General features: G+C 51.8%; 1 protein-coding gene across 3 annotated transcripts in view; it reads right to left on the minus strand.

Annotated features, from left to right (window-relative positions):
• TMEM63C (transmembrane protein 63C) overlaps positions 1-1591 on the minus strand; it is a 67092-nt gene extending 65501 nt beyond the window's left edge. For all 3 annotated transcript variants that reach the window (XM_070416051.1, XM_070416041.1, XM_070416031.1), the window contains exon 1: positions 1371-1591. The gene's annotated coding sequence lies outside the window, so the exon portion shown is untranslated. The remainder of the gene's footprint in view (positions 1-1370) is intronic.
• Between the last annotated feature and the right edge of the window lie 11085 nt (positions 1592-12676).

Consider the following 12676-nt stretch of genomic DNA (forward strand, 5'->3'; position numbering starts at 1 on the left):
GAGACCTGGAGAAACTTGCCTCATTTCCCCCATCCACCCAATGATGCTGGCCGGCTCCAGCTCGAAAATACCGCTCTCTCCCCACCTCAATTTTCCTCCAAAGAAAGGCACCTGCCCCGTGGAGAGGGAGGACGAGGTGAATTCGGGAAAAGTTCCCCTCCAGGGCAAAATCTCAGGCCCATTTCTCCTGGGGACAGGAGTTGGGAGAGAGCAGGGATGAGGGGATACACCACGAGGGTGATGCTGAGAGAAGGCAGACTGGCCAATGTGGTCCTCCTGCCTCTTTGCGAGCAGGCGTGGGCTGTCCCCCATCCTTCCCCCAGCGGCCTGGGAACTGCCACTTGGCTTCCATCAAGGCTGGAATAGGAGCCTGACGCCTGGAACTGGGCACCCTCTCCCCGAGGCCCATATACCCTCTGCTCAGATGAGCATTTTTCATGAGCAATTTTTTCCTGTCCCAGACAATTCAGATCCCCACAGTGTTCCCATGACACCCTGGAGCCCCAGGCGGAAGTTGTAACTCCCTCCATCCTCAGGGATGAGAAAAGGGGCGCTGGGTGGGGGAGTCCACTCCAGATTGGACTGGAGGTCTAGGCAGCAAGACTGGCCCCTGTCCCTCCCGAGAGCATCGGTCATGGCTCTGCCTGGGAGGCCAGCTCGGTAGGATCTGCTAAGTGGTCTCCCCGAAATCACAGCCCCCCCTGGACCTCAGGTTGCCCAGGTCGATCATCCAAAGGCAAACTTTCTCTCTCGGCCAAGGCGAGGATGAAGGCAGGAAGCTTGCTTTGAAAGCATGGGAGAAAAGGCAGCATCCTTTGCCCCTGGGGGCCCGGGAGCCCAGCCTACCCAGCATAGAATGCGACCCTATCAGCTCAGTGGCGACGCTGTGGTACCTCCTCACGGTGGAGAAGATCGCAGAGGCAGCGCGCACCCCTCCCAGCTCAGCCCGAGAGTGGGCGGCACAGCCAGGGGGAATCCCTGGGTGGGGGTGGTCCAGGGAGGCAGCTCCCAGCTGGCTGTCAGCAGGCGGCCGGGGACCCCCAGGCAAGCCTCCCGCCCACCCTCCTCCCCCACCACCCTCCTCCTCCACCACCCGGGAAGACGATCGACCCAGACACGGCCACACGGTCCTCCGCCCTCCCCAGTTGGCGGCTCATTCCATCCACCCTCCCCTGGGTCCAGGCCGGGCCACAGCCAGCGAGGCAAAGGAGTGTGGCGCAGTCGCCCCCACCCCCACCCCTCCCACTGAGAGGTCCCTGACAGCACAGAGCACGCCGACCCCCCCCCTCCCACCCCCACCTCGTGGAAGACCCGGATTCTGCGCTCCTTCTCCCACCCCGATGCGGGGCTCCAACCACCCGCGTGCTCACCACTTCTGCGCCCTCCGTGCCACGGCCCAGCCCCAGGCAAGGTGTTCAGGCCGCGGAGATGCGGTGACAGACACTCGCTCCGGATCTGGGAGGAGACTGCCAGCGGGTCCTCCTCCTCACCGGGTGGGTGAAGCCAGCCCCACTGCCAAGGGACAGTCGGCAAATTCCCCCCCGGCAGCACCGTGGGAGCGGCATCCCGGCTCCTCCCGGGCTGGAGCCGACCTTGGCCCCGCCCCAGGCTGCTCTGACCCCGCCGCTGGGGAAACCCGGGCGGGACCATCTCAGACAGAGGCCCAGGCTCCGCCTCAGAGACCTAGACCAGGAACCGTCTGCAAATTACCACCGCAAACACACAGGCTACGGGTCCCTGTCTGCCTGCTGTCTTGCTCCTCTCTGCCTACCTTCCAGCTCTCACCTGACCCTAGCTGTCCACGGAGGCATGTTCCTTACCAACCTCCCCAACCCTGCCAGCCAAAGCATAAACACAGAACACCCCAAAACGCACAACCCCACAAAGGTAGCAGCGCTCGGCCCCACCCAGGGACCAGCTTCTGGCACTGGCCCAATGGCTGTTTCCGCCTCCTTCTTCCCCAGCGAAGGAAAGATCCACACACTGGCCATCGCCCCGCTTGCTCGGGAAGTCCAAGGGAGTGGGCTGGGTCGTGTCCAGTTTGCTGTGGGGCACAGTCTGCAGGTCTCCCGTTTCATCGAAATCCTGGCCACTCTACTAGAGGGGACTAGTTTGGAGGCAGGAGCCAGTGTCTGAACCCCCAAAGGTCAGTGTGAAAGGTAAGGGGCAGTAGTCAACAGCCACTCTCGCTCTCTCCCAGGGAGGGGCCTAGGTGCGTTTATCTAATAGACATTGTCCAGGACTTGCTGTACAAAAGCTAATGGGAGAGGAGGACTGCTAAACAGGATGTGAACGTGGCTCTCTTCCCATGTGTTATAATGGGAAGAAATTGTTAGAGATGTTAGCAATATACTAAGAAAGTGATGGAGGCAGCAGTGTGAACACAGGGTTAAGGGGGCGGGGCTCAAAGGGTAGCTATGCTTTCATGGGTTGGTTCCCCATACCCAGCAGCACAGTGCCCCCTCCAGGTGGGCACACCCTGATTATGTCTCTCCTTGCCAAGCACCTGCCTCCCACCCCCAATCCCTACCCTCTGGTTCTTCTGATCCAGCCGCTCTATGAAAATTCAAAGTGAGCCACAAGACACATTCTGTCTGTCCATTTCTTCTCTCTCTCACCCATTCATTAGTTTTTATTCTTTCATGGGACAGTCAGGCTTTTGGCCATCTATTGTATGGGAGCAAAAGGGCATCAGGGGTCTGGTTCTAGCCCTGGCTCAGCTGTTAGTGTGCTGTGCAATCTTGGGTAACTCGCTTGATCTCTCTGTTTTCCCTCTCATCTATAATACAGAAAGCATTGGGCTAGTCGGGGTCTAAGGTCCCTCTGGTCCAAACATTTCTGTCACTCTCTTCTAGGATAACAAAGATAAGCCAGATACATATAAGAACAGTGTTTAAGAACTCTAGCTGCCTTGATTTGAATCACATCTGGGCCACTTAAATACAGGACTTGACCTCTCTAATCTTCATTCTTTGCATCTATAAAATGGGGGAAATAATAACAACCTTAAATCATGGTTGTGAGGGTTAAATGAGATACTGTATACAAAATGGGTGATGCTCAGTAAACATTAGTTGCTGCTGTGATGGTACTGGGGGGAGAGTAGAACCTGGACAGAAGCAGTTTGTCCTCTGTCAGCTTCCTCGTGACAAGTGTCTGACCCCAGGGAGGAAGAACCAAGGGTCTTGTGCATGGAGGTAATGGCTGTTCCTTTAGAAAGGCTCTGTGTTACGTGGGGAGAGCATGGTCTTTGGATACAGTTGAACCTTGATTTAAATCTGGGCTCTGCCTCTTACTTGCTGTGTGACCTTGTACTAGTTCCTTAACCACTCTGAGACTAATTTTCCCATCTGTAAAATGGGCACCATAGGCAACTGAAAGGAGCCAAATCATAGTACCTACCTCAGTGAGTGACTGTGACTAATACAACTAAGTTCTAGCCAAACGAATGTGAATGGAAGGGATATGTTTGCTTCTGGGACACATTCTTTACTCTTTTATTTTTAATCCTCACCTAGACATGCTTAGAGAGAGGAGGGAGAGAAGGATGGAGGGAAGGAGGGAGGGAGAGAGGGAGAGGGATAGAGAGATAGATAGATAGAGAGAGATGAGAGTGAAACATCGATTGGTTGCCTTCCATACAGTCCCCGACTGGGGATCAAACCTGAAACCCAGGTATGTGCCTGGATGGGGAATCAAACGGGCAACCTTTTGGTGCATGGGACAAAATGCTCAACCGAGTGAGCCACTCCGGCTGGGCTGGCCACATTCTTTTTTCTTTTTTTAAATATATTTTATTGATTTTTCACAGAGAGGAAGGAAGAGGGATAGAGAGTTAGAAACATCGATGAGAGAGGAACATCGATCAGCTGCCTCCTGCACACTCCTTACTGGGGATGTGCCCGCAACCAAGGTACATGCCCTTAACCGGAATCAAACCTGGGACCCTTGAGTCCGAAGGCCGACGCTTTATCCACTGAGCCAAACCGGTCAGGGCTGGCCACGTTCTTAAAAAGAAGCTGCATGCTGTCCACTTCCCCTTGTGCAAACTGGACTGTGGGCATGGGGATGGAAGTGACAGGCAGCTCTGATGATGCCAACAAAGTCAACACCCTAAGGTTGGCCAATCAACAAGACATTAAGAACCTGAGTTCATGCTGACCTGGAGGAGAAGAGCCCTGGACTGCTGACCACCCTGGTCTCTATGACAGCAGCTGAACCAATAACCTCACTGATAAACCTAGCCTCCTGATTTTCAAGTCCACACGGATGAGCAGGGGCATACTGGAATAAGAAAGGACATAAAAAAAAAAAAAAAAGCAAGCACCATGAAATCAGCAAAAGTCAAGAGCAGAGGAAATAGGACAACTGTGAAAACTCAGAAGTTTGGGGCCATTTGGTTCATAGTCATTCCATGAGGCTTGGGGACATCATTGTATTACAGGGTAACACTGGAGATATGCTACTGACAACAACCCTGAGTCATTAGGAGAAATATAATGTTCTGATTGAAATTTTATTTTAAAAGGAAAGCAATTATATGATATATTTAGAAAGCGTTTTTGGACAAAAATGGTTAACATAAAATAAAACTTGTATGCTTATGGGTAAAAATCTTCGGCATCCGAAAAACTCAAGATGATACTTTTTCTCAAGGGGCAGAAAGATTTTGATTCATTGATATTTATTTTTATCTTCCACTAGATTATAAGTCCTGTGAAGGTCAGATTGTTTCTTTTTTTTTCTTTTTATTCTTAGTCTCCAGCACAGATACTTCTTAATGGCTATGGGAGTAAAGTCTGTGTTACCTTGGATGCCAGAGCTTGGCAGAGGCCTGCTAGCGGATTTGAAATACTGATTAGTGAAACTGCTGGGGGTCCTAGACCATTCTGGTGAAGAGCTGCAAAGGCACAGCCTCTCGGCCAAGAGTGTGTGCGTCCACGGTGGTCCTGGGGCCTCACCCCGTGGTCTGGAAGTCATTTCATCGGGAACTCTCCCCTGAGCTCGGAAAAACCTGCGCACAAAACTATTCATTGCAGAACGGATTGTAATTGCTTAAAACAAACACAGCTGTGCACAATCTACACCACTGCACTGGCCTTTCTGCACTGCCCACACCTGATGATCAGGAAAACTCCAAGTGAGAGGGAAGAAAGAGGTGGAAGGCTCAGGAAAGAGTCCGCAAGGTGTGTTCTCTGTTTCTCGTCAGTTCAACTCGAGTGATTTATTTTATTTTTAATGTTTTTATTGATTTCGGAGAGACGAAGGGAGAGGGAGAGAGGGATAGAAACATCAATGATGAGAGAGAATCATTGATTGGCTGCCCCCTGTACGCTCCCCACAGGCATGTACCCTGACCAGGAATCGAACTGCGACCTCCTGGTTCATGGGTCAACGCTCAACCACAGAACCACACCGGCCGGGCCAACTCCAGTGATTTTAGGCTTTGGGGCAGGAGAGCCACACTCATGTCCCATCTCTCCAGGGCCTGGTGCTTTGTGGGACTGACAGGCAGGGAGTAAGTAGGGTGAGGTGGGAGTTCGCAGGGGGGATGGGAATGAAACGCGGCAGGTTTTGTTGTAGGAGTCAGAATGCAAACTATGTCACTGACAGAGACAGTATTTGCAAAGTAGAACCACATCACTGTTCACACATGAAGTGACAATCCAGATACTCTGCAGTGGTTCTCAACCTTCTGGCCCTTTAAATACAGTTCCTCATGTTGTGACCCAACCATAAAATTATTTTCGTTGCTACTTCATCACTGTCATGTTGCTACTGTTATGAGTCGTAATGTAAATATCTGATATGCAGGATGGTCTTAGGCGACCCCTGTGAAAGGGTCGTTTGACCACCAAAGGGGTCGAGACCCACAGGTTGAGAACCGCTGCTCTAGGGTATCCCCTGTCCCCAAGAGCCAGATGGAGACTCTCCAAGGCAGTGGGCCCACTGGGAGCTCAGGCTTCTATCACACCCTTAACCTGCCTTTCCAAACGGAAGAGGATTCGATGTCCGGTACAGATGGGAGGGGAGCAACGTATTGAAGTGGAAAACTACTTTCTAGTCTCCTCTGATTAACCACACTTTGGGCTTAGGCCAGACCTCAACTTTAGGTCCAGAACACAGCACAGACCCCTGATTAGAAACTAGCATTCCCCCAAGTCGGTGGGGCCAGAGTGGAGAAAGCAGGGCCCTCTAACCTCTTTGCCCTCCACGGCAGAGAATCGGGGCCTCCCCTCTGCTGGCACAGCCCGGCCTCCCTGTCCCCCTTCCCTCTGGCTCGGACAGGGCCCCACTCACCAAGACCCCAGTAGGCAGGCGCTCTTAGCTAGTGGAAGTCCCTTTTACCGGTACTTCTCTCCTGGAAAAGGGGAGATCCGTGATTGGTGCGAAGTCATTGTCAGCCACTCCCAACAGCCACCAGCAGTTATCAATACTGGAAACTTCTGATGGGCCAGGTCCGAGGCCAATGTTGATGACATCACAAAGGAAGTTCCACTGTTGTGTTGGAATCCTGATGACATCTGAGAGGGAGGGTTTCCCAGGCAGAATTTACCTAAACAGCATTTCCAGGTAGATCTGAGGTGGGAAGCCTGTGCCACCTCACTTCAATTCCCTCTTGACCCTGGCTGATGCCCTGCAGGATTAGGTCCTTAAAACACACTTGGGTCCAGCCCGGCCGGTGTGGCTCAGTGGTTGAGCATCGACCTATGAACCAGGAGGTCACGATTCCCAATCAGGGAACATGCCCAGGTTGCAGGCTTAATCCCCAGTAGGGGGCATGCAGGGGAGGGCGACCTATGATTCTCTCTCGTCATTGATGTTTCTATCTTTCTCTCCCTTTTCCTTTCTCTCTGAAATCAATATGTATATACTGGGTCCCTGTGTTGATATTTTATTGAGGTTAAAGACCCTCCCCAGCAGATCTGGGACAGAACATGCCTTTCCTATTGGATTTCCTCTGAGCTCCCTGGCCAGGCTCCTAAAGGTAGCTTTGTTGTGCTCATCACTGGGCGTTGGCAGCTGCTTTCCGTAATGAACCCTGTCTTTGTTTATAAACGATTAACTCTGTGAAATATAATACACATACAGAGAAGTATATAGAAAATGAGCACTATAATGAATATGCATAAAGCAAGCACTTGGGTAGCCTCTACCCGATGCAAGAAATGAAACATCATCACCAGGTACCTTGTTTCCAATCACACCCCTTTCTCCTCCACCTGTCTCCCACCCGGAGATAACCCTCTCCTGACCTTAATGGTAATTTTTCCTTCTTTTTCTTTATCATGTCATCATCCCTCATCAATATAGTTTGGTTTGGTCTGTGTGTCTTATTAATATGTTTTTATTTATTTCAGAGAGAGGAAGGGAGAGAGAGAGAAACATCAGTGATGAGAGAGAATCATTGATCAGCTGCCTCCTGGTTCATGGGTTGATGCTTACTTAGCCACTGAGCCGTGCCGGCTGGGCGGTTTGGTCAGTTTTTTAAGCGGACATTCATGGAAACAGTCTCTATATACTTCATCTTGGGCTTCTTTCACTCAGCATTAACTGTTAAAGATCCGGTCATGCTGTAGTATGCAGTTGTTGTTTATTCGTTGCTGTGTGGTGCACCCCAAGCTCCCTCCTGTGCCTGGCCTCTGTCTCCTTCCACTATTGGGTTTGATTCCTGGTGCCAGCAGAAGGTGAGCATGAAGGCACCGTTGTAAGCTGCCTGCCGGAGGTTTGAAGGCATGCCCTGACACAAACACAGAAACTTAGTCAGCATGGAGGGGGAGATCTGTTCCGGATGTTTAAAGAAATCTCTATTAAATCACTAGCTGCCCACAAAGCTAATGGAATAGGGATGTCGGTGGCCACATACACCAAAAGTGTAGATTGTACAAAATTAGCTCAGAAAAAACTTTCAATACACAACACCTGCTACTACAACAAGCAGCAACAGCAAACCCCTGAGAGGGGAAGAATCTGATTCCCAGAGTTGCCACATTATAATATTCAAAGTTTCTAGTTTTTAACAAAAAAAAATCATGAGGCATTGAAAGAAACAAAAAAATATGGCCCATATACAAGAAAAGAAGTGATGAAAAGAAATTGTTCCTGAGAAGCCCAGACATTGGACTTCCTTAAAAAGATTTTAAATCATCCATTTTAAATATGCTTAAAGAGCTCAAGAAAACCGGGAGAATGATGTCTCACCAAACAGAACAGCAATAAAGAGATAGAAACTAAAACAACAAAAAGGCCGGCCGGCATGGCTCAGTGGTTGAGCATCGACTCTGGACATGTGTCATTTGTCCAGGGCAGGGTTCGATTCCTGGTCAGGGCACATGCCCAGGTTGCAGGCTCCATTCCCAGTAGGGGACATGCAGGAGGCAGCCAAGCAATGAATCTCTCTCTCATTAATGTTTCTATTTCTCCCTCTCTCTTCCTCTCTGAAATCAATTATATATATATATATATATATATATATATATATATTTAAAAAACAACAACAAATAGACATTCTGAAGTTGAAAAGTATAATACCTGAAATTAAAATTTCCCCACATGGGTTCGACAGCAGAATGGGAGGACCAGGGGTGTCGGGCAGCCCTCGGCTAAAGAGAGGTGGGGATCACTGTGAAGTGTGGCACTTCCTGGGGCATTTGCAGTTCCAGAACCATAATTTGGGAGGAGGGGGCATGAAAAATAAAAATGAGTGAGCCCTTGTTCAAAAATGATGAAGAATTTCAAGACAGCAGAGCATTAGACCATTAGCGCGGGGCGCTTCCGGGCATGGGGCCCTGTACAACTGACTACACAGGTCAGAGGTTCCCAGGCTAGGGCAAGTGGGGGAAGGGCTCCTAGAAACTTAGTCACAGAGAGTGGGGTGCCTGTGAGGGGTGGGGCTGGCATCCCATCTCTCAGCTTGGTGCCTGAGGACAGGCCCACCAGTCCTGTGTCTTATAGGAAGGAGGTTGGGAAGGAGAATGGGTAGAGCAGGGACAGTGGAGGTGACCTGCGTGCCTCCATGTGTCATTTGTCCAGGGCAGGCTGCAGGAGTCTCCTGAGGCTCAGGTAAACGCTGGGGAGGTAGCTGGGCAGGGGATTACAGCGGTGGGCCTCTGGGGTTCACGTTGCCAGGGTGTGTTGGGAAAAGTCTAGCCGGAGAAGCCCTTTCCCAAGAGAACTCAACCCCTCACCCCACTTGGAAACCTGTCACCCAAGAGGCTCTGATCACAGGGAGGGTTGGCCAAGAGTCTAGGCCTGTGGCTGCTCCCCTCTAGCTCTCATTTCCCTCTTACCCTCCCTCCCCACGCCCACAGGTCAAACCCTGGAGGTGAAAGCACTCTGATGGCGAGGGGGTGGGGGAGAGGATCCAGCCCCCTTCCCAGACTTGCTGGGCACTGGGGGCAGAGGGGACTTGCCCTGCATTTGCATATGATGTTTAACTTTTAAATTGGACTGGACTGATCTGGATTCTTAATAACCGAAAAAAAACAACAACTGGGAAATCTTATCAGAAAACTAAGAATCTACCAGGAATATTGTTCAGGGCCAGGAGAAGAGATTTAACCACGCATAGTCGAAGGCTGAGATAAGAGACAGAGCAAAAACATTTCCTGTTTGAATCCTGTCAGATTCAGACTTTTCCATAAACAGGTCCATGTGAATAGAAACATGTCCAGAAGGGTGTAAAGCCGGGTGTTAGACAACAGTCAGGTGCTGGAGTTTTGTTCTAAGACAAAAAGGGACTTTTAGTGGAAGGAATCATGATGTCCCCCATGCAGCCTGCCCTCTGAGTCTCTAGCCCATCCAGAGCCCTGTCACTTACAGGTGTCACAGGCAGACCCACCCCGTCACCCAGCACCCACCCAGCTCTGGCAGACAACTCTGTTCTCAGCCTCCCCATCCTGTACCCCCAGAGTATAAGCCTCTCTGGGCACAGGGACCCAGCCTCTCGTATCTCTGTACCCCACAGCACTAGTCTCATCAAAGTCGAAGCACCCCTCAGAGCCAAGAAGCTTCTATCACCCCCAGGAGTCATGCTGGGGTGATGACAGGGGAACTGGACCAGGGGGCAGGTGCAGGAAGAGGAGGGAAATGGAGAAGGGAAAGTAGGGTGGCCAGCTTGTCCCCGGGCCTGTCATCCTGGGCCATCCAAGACGGTGGTCCTAGGGGCAGGGGCAGGACTGGACAGTGGGTAAGAAATGGCAGCTGGGGGAGGGGGCAGCAGGAGCAGCCTTGCCTTTGTTTCCGTGCCTTTTACATTTGATAGAGAACAAAGCCTCACTCTGTTGGGAGGGGCTCCTTTTCCTCAAGCTGGGAGGATGGGGTGTGTGTGTGTGTGTGTGTGTGTGTGTGTGCTGCAAGTAAGTCTCTTCTCTCTCTCTCTCTCTCTCTCTCTCTCTCTCCCCCTCTCCCCCTTTCCTCTTCACTCCTCTCCCCCTCCCTTCTCTCTCTCTCTCTCTCTCTCTCAGCAGGCCTACCCCCTCCTTCAAAGCCCCATGGGAATGACTCAGCAGGAAAGCCAGGCCTGCTCCTCACTCTGCTCCGGTACAGCTGCTGGGCTCCCTAACACCCCCTAACTCACTCCCCTCTCTCCTCCCTGTGGCAGCCACACTGCTGGCCTGCTGGCCAGGGGCACAGATCTCTCTGGCCCAATCACAAGGGTGTGGGACTTCCCAGGCTGAGGCCCTGCGATCTAACCTTGGTGGCCTTGAACAGGGGAGCTGGCAGCCTCCTGCCAGGCAGCTGGGCCCTCACTGACCCCGTTCCTGGGCTCCTCCTCTCAGGAGCTGACATTTACAGTTGGTTGTCATGTGCTGGGCACTGTGCTAGCGCCTCCTCACCCTTTGCGGTCCATGCTCTGACTGTCTCCATCTACAGATTCAGAAAGTGAGGTACCAGAGGCCAAATGACCGCCCCAGGTCACACCTTCACACCCACTTCTGACGGATGTGCACGCCCACGTGGGCTACTGTGTACACACAGACACTCCCAAAGAGCAACACCCTTCCCAAAGAACACAGGTGGCAGCAGATAAAGCACACAAGCGGCTGAAACAGTCGTGCTCACCCGGTCAGGCACAGTAAATACCGCGAGGTGCGCCTGCGTGATGGGACACCAGGCCGCCACCAGATAGGCCGAGGTGCGTTGTACCGCAATGGGGCTGGGAAAGGGTTTCGGGCAAACTTTCAGCAGCCTGAGCCTGGCAGACGGGCACCAGCACTGCAGATGGCCCGGAGGGCGCGTTCACACAAACAGGAACTAGAGCAGAGTGCAGAGCATGTGCCAGTGGCCTGCCGTGTGTGCGTGTGTGCATGTGAGTAAGCATGTCCTGAAATAGAGGCTGTCAACTGAGACCAGCTCTGGAAGGAGACACAATGAAGTGGTGACAACAGTTGCCGCGGGGGAGGGAACAAGAGACGGGAGCTGGCGGTGGGAAGCTGACCCTGCACTGACTGCATCCCCGTGTTGTTCAGATCTCCTGCTGCCTTCTGAAACGAGAAGCCGTGGTTTAAAAAGCTTTATTGCAGTGTGGGAAGCACACGTCTGATCTCAGAGCTCAGACTCTGGACCACAAGTGTGTACTGCCTTAGAAGAATTTGAACTAAGGTGTGTGTGTGTGTGTGTGTGTGTGTGTGTGTGTATGTATTTATGAATGTTTGGGTGTGTGAGTACAAGCATGCCGACATGTGTGTGAGTATGTATTTGTATGTAGGAGCAGATGTATGTATATAAGCTTTCAGAACTTCCAGCTCCTGCTCCCCAAGTCCTAATTCAGGATGTAGGCTGAGCCGGCCTTAGCCCCTAACTGCCCTCCCAGCCCCCACCCGCTTCTCTCCCTCCTAGATTGGTGAATGGAGCTGTGTGGGAGGGGAGCATGCTGCCCAGACAGGCCTCCAGGTGCAGGACTCTCTGGGGAACTGGCCCTTGCAGAGCGGAGAAGTTCCCAGCATGACCCTGATCTAGAAGCTCTGGGACTGGGGAGTAGGGAGGGAGGAGCCAAGTGGTGGAATAGGGAACTAAGGGCAGGGGTATGAGCCTCCCTTGCTAAGGGGAGGAATGACTGCGGGAGTGTGGGGAGTGGGAGAGATGGCGGAGCCAGTGTCCCTGGAGATCAGGGATTGGAGCGTGGGGAAGCAGGCAGGGAGCATGGGGCAGGCATCTCAGGGGGGCACTTCTCTCAAGTGTCCCCCCAAATGGCAGGCCAGTTACGTGGCTTAATGCCAACATTACAGCAAGGTTGTGTTTTCTCTCCCTGCTCCAAGCTTATCCCTGAAAAGCAGAGAGTAGGGGGGAGGACAGTCACTGCTGCAAACATTTTCTTTTTTTTAAACTTATTAGGGTGACATTGATTAATAACATTGTACACATTTCTCAGGTGTACATTCTATAACATCATCTGGGTATTGTATTGTGTGTTCACCACCCCAAGTCGTCTCCTCCCACCACCATTTATCCCCTCTTTACCCTCTCCTACCTCCCCCACCCCACTTTCCCTCTGGTAACCACCACACTGCTGCTTGTGTCTATGAATTTTTTTTCTTTTCTTAATCCCTTCACTTTTTGTAAACATCGTCTTGCCCCAGACATCTCCTCTGCCATCTGGCAGCCTGCTTGAAATCCTGCCCTCAGAATCTTACCTGGGACAGATAACTCATGGAGGTGTTGTGGGCTTTATGGT

The sequence above is a fragment of the Myotis yumanensis genome, unplaced genomic scaffold, assembly GCF_028538775.1.
Source record: "Myotis yumanensis isolate MYYU_CA2020_CCGP unplaced genomic scaffold, mMyoYum1.0.hap1 SCAF_1, whole genome shotgun sequence".
NCBI classification, from domain to species: domain Eukaryota; kingdom Metazoa; phylum Chordata; class Mammalia; order Chiroptera; family Vespertilionidae; genus Myotis; species Myotis yumanensis.